Here is a 12,492-nt window from a genome sequence, read left to right on the forward strand (position 1 = left end):
GGATCATCGGTTTACACCTTCATTTTATCTAGCTAGTTATAGAGCTAAGACTGAACTAATCTATTGCTTTATCCACAGTCAACCAAATAGTTATTTTCACTTAAATGTAAGCCTTAGAAACGTTTAAAATGTTGGAGAATCTGTTTCTATTTTCTTTTGACCTAGATAATTTCAATCTTTAATAAGAACTTACTGGTTTGCAGTCAATTTTAAATTATCACAAAAGAGAAAGAAAACATATTGTGTTCTCCTTCTCCAAATGTGCTTATCCCAGAAGACTGCCACTGTGAATAAACATATGCTATTGTGGGACTCAGTTCTTGGATATCACAGATGCTGTAGCCATAGTCCTAAAGGTGAAGACAGCTTGGATGTCTGTTCAATATATTTTTGGAGATTAAGTTGATGTCATACGATTGAGGCCAGAAGCTTCCAAGCCCTCCCTGAGCCTCTGATTGAACGGCAGCATGTCCCTACTGTCTGGACAGCTGTGGTTTCACAAGCAGTAAGCAAGGCTAGTACATTGAGGTGTATAAAGTAAAAATTAGAACCCCTATGTCTGTTAATATTTTCTCATTCTTTTTTCACCTTTTTTTTTTTTCTTAATTGAGGTATAATCATCATATAATGTTATATTACTTTCAGGCATACAACATAGTGATTTGATAATTGTATATATTATGAAACATTCACCACAATAACAAGTCTAGTTAATATCCATCACCATACATAGTTACAAAAATTATTTTTCTTATGGTGAGAACTTTTAATATGTACTTTCCTTCTATTTTTAAATGTTTTATAACAGCACAGTGCTATGTGTGCATAATTTATTTAGAAAACGGGTACATACTCATTTTCTACTGGAGAGAGTTGTCTGCTTCTCTGTACATGTATTACATGTCGATAAGAAGTTTACTTAAAGAATATTTGAAAATTACTGCTCTAGAGACCATAGAGCAATGGACGGTTGGTAGTGGAGTCATTTTTTTCAAGTCTAAGAGATCATTTTGGTGAAATACTAAAGAAAGTGGGTCTATGGACCTTTCCTATTTTTGAGGGGGAAGGAAGAATGACAGTTGCCAGATCTGTCTTATATTACATGCTTATCAAATGGTCATTTCCTCTCCCACAGTGTAATGTTTCCTCTCTGCCTTTATCACATAGAGTGGTGTGTTTTTCAGAATAGGATATCCTCCCTTGGGAGTAAAGTTATTAAGCGTGCCTTGTCATTGATGGAGAAGAAAAAAAAAACTGGCTTTACCTGGAGACTTCTGGTTTCTTCCTTTGCCTCCCATTCAATTGGATACCTACAATTCTTAGCTCCAAATTATATTTTCTTAATCATATTGAAACTCTATAGAAAATAATATGAATGACCAAACTGGTTTATTCATCAAGGATAAGTCTCCGCATTTGCCAAACTATTGAGGGTGTTGAAATAGGTCAGGACAGGTAAAATTGCTTACAAGGCTTTGTAAAGAAGGTTGAGTGGAGGGTAGAAAATCATTATTTAGATTTAACAGTTGTAAAAATGAAGCTATGCAGCTGTCCTAACATGACAGATAATAAAGAATATGAGGAAATAGCAGAAAGAAGTTCTCTTAGAATAGAATCAAATCAGAACATTTTGGAAAAAATTATTGGTGGATGGTAGAAACTAAGAAAACTTGCTTCAGGGAAAATGAATGCGGCTGTGTATTTTAGCAATAAAATAACAGATGTTGCAACATGTCAGAAACTAATTTATTTATTCAATCACCTATTTAATAAATATTGAATTCTTATTCACACCAGATGCTGAACTGGGCACTGGAAATATTATGGTGGACTACAGTACTTTCAAGTGCCCTACAGTCCTGGAAACTACACAGCAAGAAGTGCTAAGGCAGGGGGTAAGTAGCGGGTGCTATGTTAGCATATGGAAAGGGTTTCTAAACAAGTTCCACTGGTTTAGGGAGAGGTGTCAGGTTACCATCTACTGAGCATTTTGAGCCAGGCTCTCTAAAAATCTCGTTGGCTTTTAAAAACTACTCTACTCTGAAACTAAAGTTTTTAATAATTCTACTTTTGTCCTCATTTTATAGATGAGGAAACAGACTCAAAAAGGACAACTAGTAATTTTGATGCAAATACCAAACAATTCTGTAAGTTAAGTAGAAATCTGAGAAAATAAAAGGTAATTTGAAAAATATTTATAGATTAAAAGAAACACAACAGTTTAGCCCTAAAAAAATGTAAGCTTCCTTGGGTACATTTATTTTCAAACTTTTTATCAAAGTGTAATACATGAAGAGAAAGGCACTGTCATAAATGTACAGCCCAATGAAATTTAATAACAACACACATAATTTACAGCCATCTTTTAAATTAAAATTATCGGAGTGACATTGGTTAATAAAATCAAATAAATTTCAAGTGTACAATTCAATAATCGTCATATGTATATATTACATTGTGTGTTCACCAACTTACATCCTTTTTGAGAAATGGAATGTCATCAGTTTTCCAGAAGGCTCCCTCTGTTCCTTCCTCTGACTTCTAAAAATGTAGATTACTTTTGCTTGTTTTCATACTTTATGTATATGGAATCGTATAACATGTCCTCTTCTGTCTGGCTTTTTTTGTTTTCCTAAACCTTGTTTGCGAGATTCATCTATATTGTTGCATATAGTTTTATAACATTTATTCTCCTTACTATATAATATTTCATCACATGAATATACCATACTTTTTTCATAGATACTAGGGTAGCTCAATGAACATTTTAATTTTAGCACATCTTCTGGAATCATATGGATGAATTTCTGTTTTGGTATATACTAGGAGTGAAATTATTATATCTTGGAATATGCATATGTTCAATTTTAGAAGTTATCAACAAACGGTTTTCCTAAGTGTTCTTACCATTTTTTTTACTTCACCGGAAGTATGTAAAGTTCCAGTTGTTCCATATCCTTGCCGACACTTGGTATTTTTCACTTTTTATTTTAGTTTTAATCTACGTACCCCTGATCACTGAGTAATTTTTTATATGTTTATTGGCTGTTTGTATATCCTCTTATGAAATGTCTGCAGTGTCTTTTGTCTTTTTTATCAGATGTCTTTTCTCATTGATTCGTAAGTTTTACGTGTATTCTGGATGTGAGTCCTTTGAGGTGTGTGTGTGTTACAAATATCCTTTACCACTCTGTAGGTTGCCTTTAGATTCTGAACAGTATCTTCTGAACAAATTTTCTTAATTTTATTTTATTTTTGGGTGGTGTATAAAGAGGTGTTTCTGGCTTGCTCTTAATTTTTTATTTTACTTTGGGATGGTGTATGAGGAAGTGTGTCTGGCTTGGTCAACTCTAGGTTTTGAGGAAATGAAACCTGAGAACCATTGAGTTTTCACAGTAGTTTCAAACGCTTTCAAATATGTAACTGGAGTGGGAATTGGCTTTTTATTTTCCAGGATTATCGAGGTATAATTGACACATAAAATTGTAAGATATACAATATGATGATTTGATATATGTGTGTATTTATATGTACTGTGAAAGATTCCCCAATCAAGTTAATTAACACAGATGTTTTTAATCAGACTAATTTATTTTGTTTTTTTCTTTATGGTTAGTTTTTTTATGTCCTGTTTAAGAAATCATTGCTATTTAAGCTATACTGACTCTGTATGTAATAGAAAAGGAGGCTTGCAAAGGAAGTGGAGCAAAGTATAGTGTCATGTGGAATGTGGTTCTCTTTTCAGTCATAGGTCAGTAAAGCAACATTGCTTGAGATTTATAAAGTATAAAGTGAAACTGCAAAGTGTACTCTCTAGAGAACATCCTGCCAACTTGACCCTGTTTAGTGCACAGTTCCAGCTTAGGGGTCAAGAGCTTGATTTTTTTTTTACTCATCTGAGGGAGAGCTTTTACACCTCCACTATGTTTAAAGCCCATATTTAATTTATTTTTTTCACATTGCAAGAGAACTTGGTTACAGCTTGGTTAGACGTAAGTTTCTTCTTGTATTGATTTATATATATATATATATATATATATATATATATATATATATATATATATATATATATATAATGAATAAGTTCACACAGTTTTTCTTTACAGTGGATATTATCTTCACGTTATGTAGGGTGAAATGTATACATTAAATATGACACTCTTTACACCAGAACAAATGAGCATAGCTAAGAAGCCAACCTGGCTTTAAAAATACATATTCTCATTATAAAGATAAGGGAGTAATATTTTTTAAAATAAACTAAAAAAAAAAAAATCAATTGTAAATCCAACTCTCCACCTCCAACCCCCAATCCAAGAATAGCCTTGGTATTTTGCCTTCTACTCCAGGGCTCAATATCTAGTTCCTGCTCTTTTCCATCGCTGCATAAGCAGTTTTCCTAGTCAGTAGGTGGGAGGAGTCAGTTTTTTTCCCCTACAGTTTTATCAGAGAGAACAGATGGGAACTTCTATTTTGTAGCTCAAACGAAAAAAAAAAAGTTCGGGGAAAGAGAAGTTAATCCATATTTGGAAAATAAGAGAATAAAGGAAAGTTTATTTTCTTTGATGAACAAGGATTCGTAGCTATGAAGGGTTTCCGCAGTTTCTCATGTTTGTAAAGAGCCTGTGTACTCACCCACTCCTTCATGCCATCTCTTCATGTAAAATCTTTAGAAAGAGATGAAACTTGGCCACAGTGATCTGACAGTTAAGGTTGCATGAAATCTCACAGCAATGATCTGAAAAGCACCAGACAAAAGTAACTAAGATAGTAGAGGTGGCAGACAGAAGTAATGATGGCAGGTGAGTTAGGCAGCAAGCCAATAATTTCTTTTTGTTGATTTTAGTCCTTTGCTATGGACTAAAGTTTGCTGTGGACAAAGAAAACATAATGTTTCATCAGAGCATGCACTCTGGCCTCTTTTGTCTTCATTATTGATGAAACTGAGACTGGAATTAGAAATTCAATGTCTATGTTTAAGACTGAAGCATTATATGTTCTTTATCTAGGACTCTTCCCAAAGTAGATACTTAAGATTACATATAAGACTTAGCTACACAAAAGAATGAATTTGAACCCTTACTTCATACCATATACAAAAATTAACTCAAAGTTGATCAAAGACCTAAATGTAAGAGCTAAAGCTCTTTGAAGGAAACATAGATATAAATCTTCATGGCCTTGCATTAGGCAACAGTTTCTTAAATATGACCAAAAGCACAAGCAGGGGAAGAAAATAACAAGTAAATTGGACTTTATCAAAATTAAAAACTTTTGGGCATTAAAAGACACTACAAGAAAGTGAAAAGACAGCCCATAGACTGGAAGAAATATTTGCAAATAATATATCAGATAAGGGCATAGTATTCAGAATATATAAAGAACCCTTAACAACCAACAATAAAAGGAGAAACAGTCCAATTTAAAAAATTGACAAAGAAATTAGAAAGGAATTCAAATGGCCAGCAAGCACATTGAAAAGATGTTTAACTTCATTAGTCATTAGAAAATTGTAAATCGAACCACAATTAGATACCACTTCATACCTACTAGGATAGCTATAACAATAATTAAAAAAAGAAAATTAACAAATTTTGGTGAGGATAGAGAAATTAGAACCCTTATACATTGCTGGTGGGAATGTAAACTGGCACTACCACTGTGGCAGTTTGGTGGTTCCTCAGAAAGTTATAGAGTTACCGCATAACCTAGCAATTCTACTTCTAAGTAGGTAAATGCTGTACCCAAGAGAATTAAAAACATATGATCTTACAAAAACTTGTACAAAAATGTTCATAGTATCACTATTCACAATAGTCAAAAAGTAGAAACAACCCAAATATCCATTGACTGTTGAATGGGTAAACAAAATGTGCTCTATCCATATAATTAAATATTATCCAGCCATAAAAACGAATGAAGTACTGATGCATGCCACGACATGGATGAATCTTGAAAACATTTTGCTAAGTGAAAGAAGCCAGACACAAAAGGGTACATATAGTATAATTCTATTTATATAAAATGTCCAGGATAGGTAAATTCATAAAGACAGACAGTAGATTAGTGGGCGATAGGTGATAGGGATTGGGGGGAATTGGGAGTGATTGCTAATAGTATGGGGTTTCCTTTTGGGGTGATGCAAGTGTTCTGGAATTAGATATTGGTGACGGTGACGCAACCTTGTGAACATACTAAAAACCTCTGAATCGTGCACTCTAACATGGTTAAAATGGTAAATTTTGTTTTGTGAATTTTATCTCAAATTAACAAAAATTTTTTTTCACTAAATTTCTATTCTTAATATGTTTAAAAAGGAAAAGAACATTTAAATGTTCAATGATGGGTATTCTTTGAATAAATTGTACTAGAGTCATATGTACAGATTTGTAGAAATTCATTTATTGATGTGAAAAGATGTTCATGATATTGAGTAAAGAAAAACCAATTACAAAATAATATTTAAGGAATGATCCTACATTTTGAAAAAAAGAAAAACAAAGCCAAAATACACCAGAGTGAGAGACTGGAAGGCCATAACACTAAAATTTAGATAGATCTGGGTAGTAGTTTTCTTTTTCTTTTTGCCTCCTAGTGTTCTCTGATTTTTCCACAAGAAACTCATGTTGTATTTTTTAAGTCAATGTTAAAAACAAAACTCAAGAGCCAGAAGGATTGTTTTTCATGGCAAAGGTGATTCCAACTTTAGTTTTAAATTTTACTTCCATAGGTTTCCTCTCGCCTTCCTCTTCCCCATAACTAAATTGTGGTGAAAGAATTGACTAAAATGAATGAATCTAGAAATTCTGAAGGCCTGTGCCATCTTAACTTTCTGGCTTGCCCAAAGCTGTGTTTTCCTCAGAATCAGGAAAACATGAAAATTGAAAGAGAAAGAGAAGGGTCTCTAGGAATAAATCGATTTAGAAAACGTCATTAGTCTTCGGCCATGCTACCCTGAACAAGCCCGATCCCATCTGATCTCGGAAGCTAAGCAGGGTCGGGTCTGGTTAGTACTTGGATGGGAGACCACCTAGGAAGACCAGGTGCTGTAGGCATAAAAAATTTAAAAAATAAGGGATTGTAAACTGATGAGGTCCTTGCAATCTGTGAGGTCAACCAAGGGTTGTCTTGCCTAAAAAATAAATGAAGAAAAGAAAAAAGAAAAAAGAAAATGTCATTAGACGAATGGTACCTGTAACTGATAGGCTGCCTGCGGCTTGACTCTTTCCTCTGTCCCTTCATCCCTCTTCAATGAAGGAAGTAAAAAAGACCAGTGTGTTGACAATAAAATTGTTATGGCCACACTCAGGAGCTACTGTAATTATGGGTCTCTGAGCACTTTCCTGCAATTCCAGTTTTCAGATGTTTAAAACTATGTTGTAAACTCTTCATCCACATTGAAACTTAGCACTTTTGACTGCAGCCCAGAGTTTTAATTGTTGAAACAACAGTGCCTTTTGACTGGAGAGAAAAGAAAAATAACCATTTCTGGAACTTGAAATATAGTTTTCCATATCATTTTGCTTTTAAAATGAAAATTTTTACATAATAATCTTTTTTGTATCCTTTGCAGGTTTAAAGACAATATGAAACACTTAACATTTTTTTAAAAGCATTTTAAAAATGACTTATTGATAAAGGTTGTACATTTCTAAAAGCTCTAATAAATTATAAAATAATTTCTACTATCAACCACAAGGAAAAGAGGAGACATTTATTAGCTCTTTACTAGTTGTATAACCTTGGAAAACTTAAATAATCTCTATGCTTTTTTTTTCTTTCTGAAAAATGGGGATCATAATAAAACCTACCTCATTGTGGCAGCCATGAGGTGTGCCAGCCACTCAGATCTCCCCTCAAGAAACCTGACTTGCTGTTCCTCTCTAACGAGTGCTTCAGCCGTTAGCACTTTTAGAATCCACCTCAGATTTTAAGACAAGATCATGAACTTCTGAGATAGCCCCTAGCCAGTCACTGAGCTCAGTGGGGTATGAGCATAGCCATTTCAGCCCAAGACGAGACTCCTCTAGTGGACAGAAGTTGCTCTAGAGTTCCTGATGACCAAGGCTTTCTCAGACTGCAGAGTGGTCTGAGGCTGTCCTTGTTCAATCTGCTGCTTCTTCCTTTCCTTTAATAAGCGTCAAATCTGCAGTGTGGTCTGAAGACTTACTGCCCAATCCTGCCTTTTCCACTTTTTATCTTCTACAGGAATTGTCTCTCAGTCGACTTTTACATTCCTTACTCCATCTGCTCCTCAGAGGACCCAACTTACACACTCAGATTTGTTGTAAGTCTTAAGTGTGAGAGTACGTGATAAATATTAGAAGATGCCTGGCACATAGTAAGCCCTCAATAAGTGTTTAATATTACTAGCATTATGTGGTAGATTTTATTTTTATTTTATTATTTATTTTTTTAGTTTTAAATATTTTTAAATTTTTTATTGTTTTTTTTTTTTAATGGCGACATTGGTTAATGAAATCCACTAAGTTTCAGCTGTACATTTTAACAGTAAGGCATATATATATTTACATCGTGTGTTCACCTCCCATAATGTGGTAGATTTTTAAAAAATGATTTTTATTTTAGGTCACCATTAGTTTCTCATTTATTTCTGATTCGGTTCCCACCATCCTCTTCATCTGGCATATAAATAAATATATGATTGCACATATACTGACTAAAATATTTTAAAATAAAAGTTTTATTGTTAGTGTCCTGTGAAGGAAAAAAATTAAACAACTATTGGCTAGCATTTGGCAAAGAAGTTAAAGACAATAAAATAAAGAGAAGAGAATAAAGTTTACATGAAGTGAAGATAATAGTCTGTGAGGACAGAAAATTTTATTTAATATTTAAAAAACGAATGTCATATTCTCTTAAGTACTCACCCACTCTCCTCTTCCCTCATAAAAATTCTCCCTTGTCAGCATTTAAAAGTTCTATTTTTAAGAAAATTTTTGGGTCTGTAGCTTAAATCCATCATCATCTTTTGCTAGGCTAAGCGCTGTTTCTATTCCCCCGGAAAAATTCCAGAACTACTGTTTTCATTAGTTTATCCAATTCGAATTCGAGCTTATTCAGCTTTCATAGTTTTCTAAGAGATTAGATCAGCTAGATTTTTCTATGTCATTCCCAAGCTTATTGACCTTTTATTTGAAGTCATTTTAGAAATATCTTCAGTGACATGATTCCCATCATTTTCCAAATTGGAAGCACCTACTGGATACTAATGGATGGAGCTGACCATTAGAGATTTTAGAAATCTTTTATGCTTTCTGGTAAACCCAACACCAAATTAGCAATGCAAATATCCACTGCTTGTTTGTCATGAATGTGTGTACCAGGGTGTGTCCTTTTGGTGGTGGAATTATTATTATTATTTTTTATTACTGTGACATTGGTTAACGAAATCCAGTAAGTTTCGAGTGTTCTCTCTCTCTCTCTCTCTCTCTCTCTCTCTCTCTCTATATATATATATATGTAGATGTATGTATATATATACACACACACATACATACACATACACATACATATATATATATACATATATATGTTGCATTGTGTTTTCACCACCCATAGTTACATTTCTTTCTGTCACCACATATTTGACCCCTTTTACTCCATCTAACTCCCCTCTCCCCGACTCTCTGGTAACTACTAGTCTATTGTCTATGTCCATGAGTCTTTTGTTTGTTTGTCCTGTTCGTTTGTTGCTTTTAGGTTTATATCCCATATATAAGTTATATCATGTGGTTTTCAACTTTTCTGTCTGGCTTATTTCACTTAGAATGATTGTCTCAAGGTTCATTCATGTTGTTGCAAATGGCAGAATTTCATCTCTTTTTATGGCTGAGTAATATTCCATTGTATATATGTACCACAGCTTCTTTATCTAATCGTCTTTGTAGGACATTTCAGTTGCTTCCATGTTGTGGCCACCATGAATAATGCTACTATGAACATCAGTGTGCAAATATCTTTTCAGATACATGTTTTCAAGTCTTTGGGGTAAATACCCAGTAGAAGGATTGCTAGATCATATGGTAGATCAATTCTTAGTTTTTTGAGGAACAACCATACTGGATTCCATAGAGGCTGTACCAATTTGCAGTCGATGGTGGAATATTTTATGAGAGTAAGATCCATCGGAAAAGTTAGTAAGGTAGGTTTTTATCTTGAACATCCTTGCTAATTAGTTGAAATATGGGAAATGCAACTTTGTCAGAAATATTCTCTTTACAAATATAACCCTAAAGACCATCAGATATAATTTTGGCTCCTTGAGTCTTTGTGACTAATATAAATATGGCTGGCATTTTCATATCATGTCAATGTAAACAGAGTATCAATTATTTTATTTTTGCCTCTTTTTGTTTATTTTTTCTACAAGATGCTAGTTCTCCCTTACCATGGTGGTTACTGGTCAGAAAAGCAGTTAGTTTACTTGTTGCAACAGGCAGAGTAAAAGTTACCATGAGTCTACAGAAAAGGCACAGCACTCTAAGCTTCTTAAGGGCAGTTATTGTTGTATATATAATTATATTTTTCACAATTCTTAGCATTAGTGATGTGTGCATTAAAGTTTCGGGGATGTGTTAAAATATGTATGTGTAAATTGTGGAGTGAGCCATAGTAGTTTATTAATTTTTATGTGCTTATTATATGCTTAAACAAAATGTGTACATCCATAAAGTGTGGATTTGATTATCTTAAACATGGTAAACTCCTGGCCCTTCAGGTGTTATCTGGTTTATATTAAACTAGTAAGAACAGACACTACACTTGACCTTAGTCAAAGGCCAAGAAGCAATTTGGTTTATAACTTTTATAAAATCTCCGGCTTTGTTAACCAAACATTTTCCAAGGTATTAGAATGTTGCTGAAATGCTGCCTTCAGCAACGAGCACAGCCAAGGAGGGCACAGTTTGCTTTGCCCAGAAATGGGCACCTGTTCTCTGGGGGCACGAAAAGGCTTGTCAGGGCTATGACAGTAGGAATAGATGACCTCTCATTAAGCTCTATTATAAGGAATACAGTCCCTAATCCTTGTAGAATTTAAGCCAAAACTAATTGACCATATATTAGAATCCTGAAAAGGCGATTCATATATGAGAATAGGACAGGAAGACTGCTAAGATTCCTTCTGTATTAAAACAAAACAAAACAAAACAAAACTGTACTTGGAAATTAGATTCATAAAATTAATAATGTTTAATGCTTCATCAAGGACCTTCTTAAGTAAAACCGCCTTTTTTTTTTTTTGCAAATGCCTGGCAGTGAAGAGTACAATGGCTATCAGTACAGTTGGTGTCACTGCCTTGACTTGAGCTTAAGGTACCAGCAGTTTTCCCCACAATTGCTTTTTTTTTTTTTTACCATCAATATAAATGTCAACAGAGTGAAAAAGGCAAATAATCTCTAACTTATATTATGTCCGGTCTGATGATCATTCTTTTAATTTGAAGTCTGTTTATAATTAATGTAATTTCTAATATATTTAGATTAAATCTATCATCTTGCTATTTGTTTTCTATTTTATCCCATGTGTTCTATGTTCTTTTTTCCTGCTTTTTTTGCTTTCTTTTGAAGTAATTATTTTTTATCACTCCATTGTTCACTCCCCCCCACTCCCCACTTAGCTTCTTAGTTATTCTTTTACTACTCTTTTAGTGGTCACTTAAGAGTTGTAACATGAATTCTTGATTCATTAACATTTTAATATAACTAAGTATTTTTACTACTTCTTGGACAGTGTGAGGACTTTGAACACTTTTATTCCACTTACCTTTGTCCTGCCTTTAAAGAAATTTTGATTTTGAAAAAATTTTACACCTTCAAAAAGTTGCAATGATAGTGCAACAAACTTCTACATATTTTTCACATAGATTCACCAGTTGTTGAGGCCTCTGCCCTCTATTTTGTTCTTAAAGACTTTCAACTGATTGGATGAGGCCCACCTAGATTCTCCAAGATAATCTCCTTTACTTAAAAGTCAACTAATTATAAATGTTAACCATATTTTAAAAATACCCTTACCTAGATTGGTGTTTATTTGAATGACTGGATACTATGATGTAGCCAATTTGACACATAAAACTGGTCACCTTTTAACATGAAAAGAAAAGCTGTTGATTGTATAGTTAAATCAGCCAAACCAGATAATTCAAGCTTAAAAAAAAAACTCCTTTGAGACCTGAATTATTAGTTTTCCCATTACATCAACCAGTACCTCCTCAACTGTGCCCTTTGTTTTGCAGACATTAGATCTGCAATTTAAATTACTGCTTCTTTCCTTTATCCTTATACACATTACTCCTCCAATCCTTGGAGAAACACCTAAATTTCCTTCTTTTTCTCGATTATATACCTTCTAAAAGATTACTTTGTTATTTAGATTCAAAATAAAACAGTCTACTCACCTGGCAATACCTTTTTCTGTTTTCTTAAATAAACTGGAAGACATATAATAGGTACTTGGGTAGTCGTCCC

At 33.6% G+C, this 12,492-nt stretch overlaps 1 non-coding gene across 1 annotated transcript; it reads left to right on the top strand.

Annotated features, from left to right (window-relative positions):
* The first annotated feature begins 6,936 nt into the window (after positions 1–6,936).
* On the top strand, positions 6,937–7,055 carry LOC120618633 (5S ribosomal RNA). Its single transcript, XR_005657277.1, has one exon. It is a non-coding gene; the product is annotated as a 5S ribosomal RNA (ribosomal RNA).
* Positions 7,056–12,492: the final 5,437 nt, after the last annotated feature.

The sequence above is a fragment of the Pteropus medius genome, unplaced genomic scaffold (genome assembly GCF_902729225.1).
Source record: "Pteropus medius unplaced genomic scaffold, Ma_sr-lr_union100, whole genome shotgun sequence".
In the NCBI taxonomy this organism is placed as follows: domain Eukaryota; kingdom Metazoa; phylum Chordata; class Mammalia; order Chiroptera; family Pteropodidae; genus Pteropus; species Pteropus medius.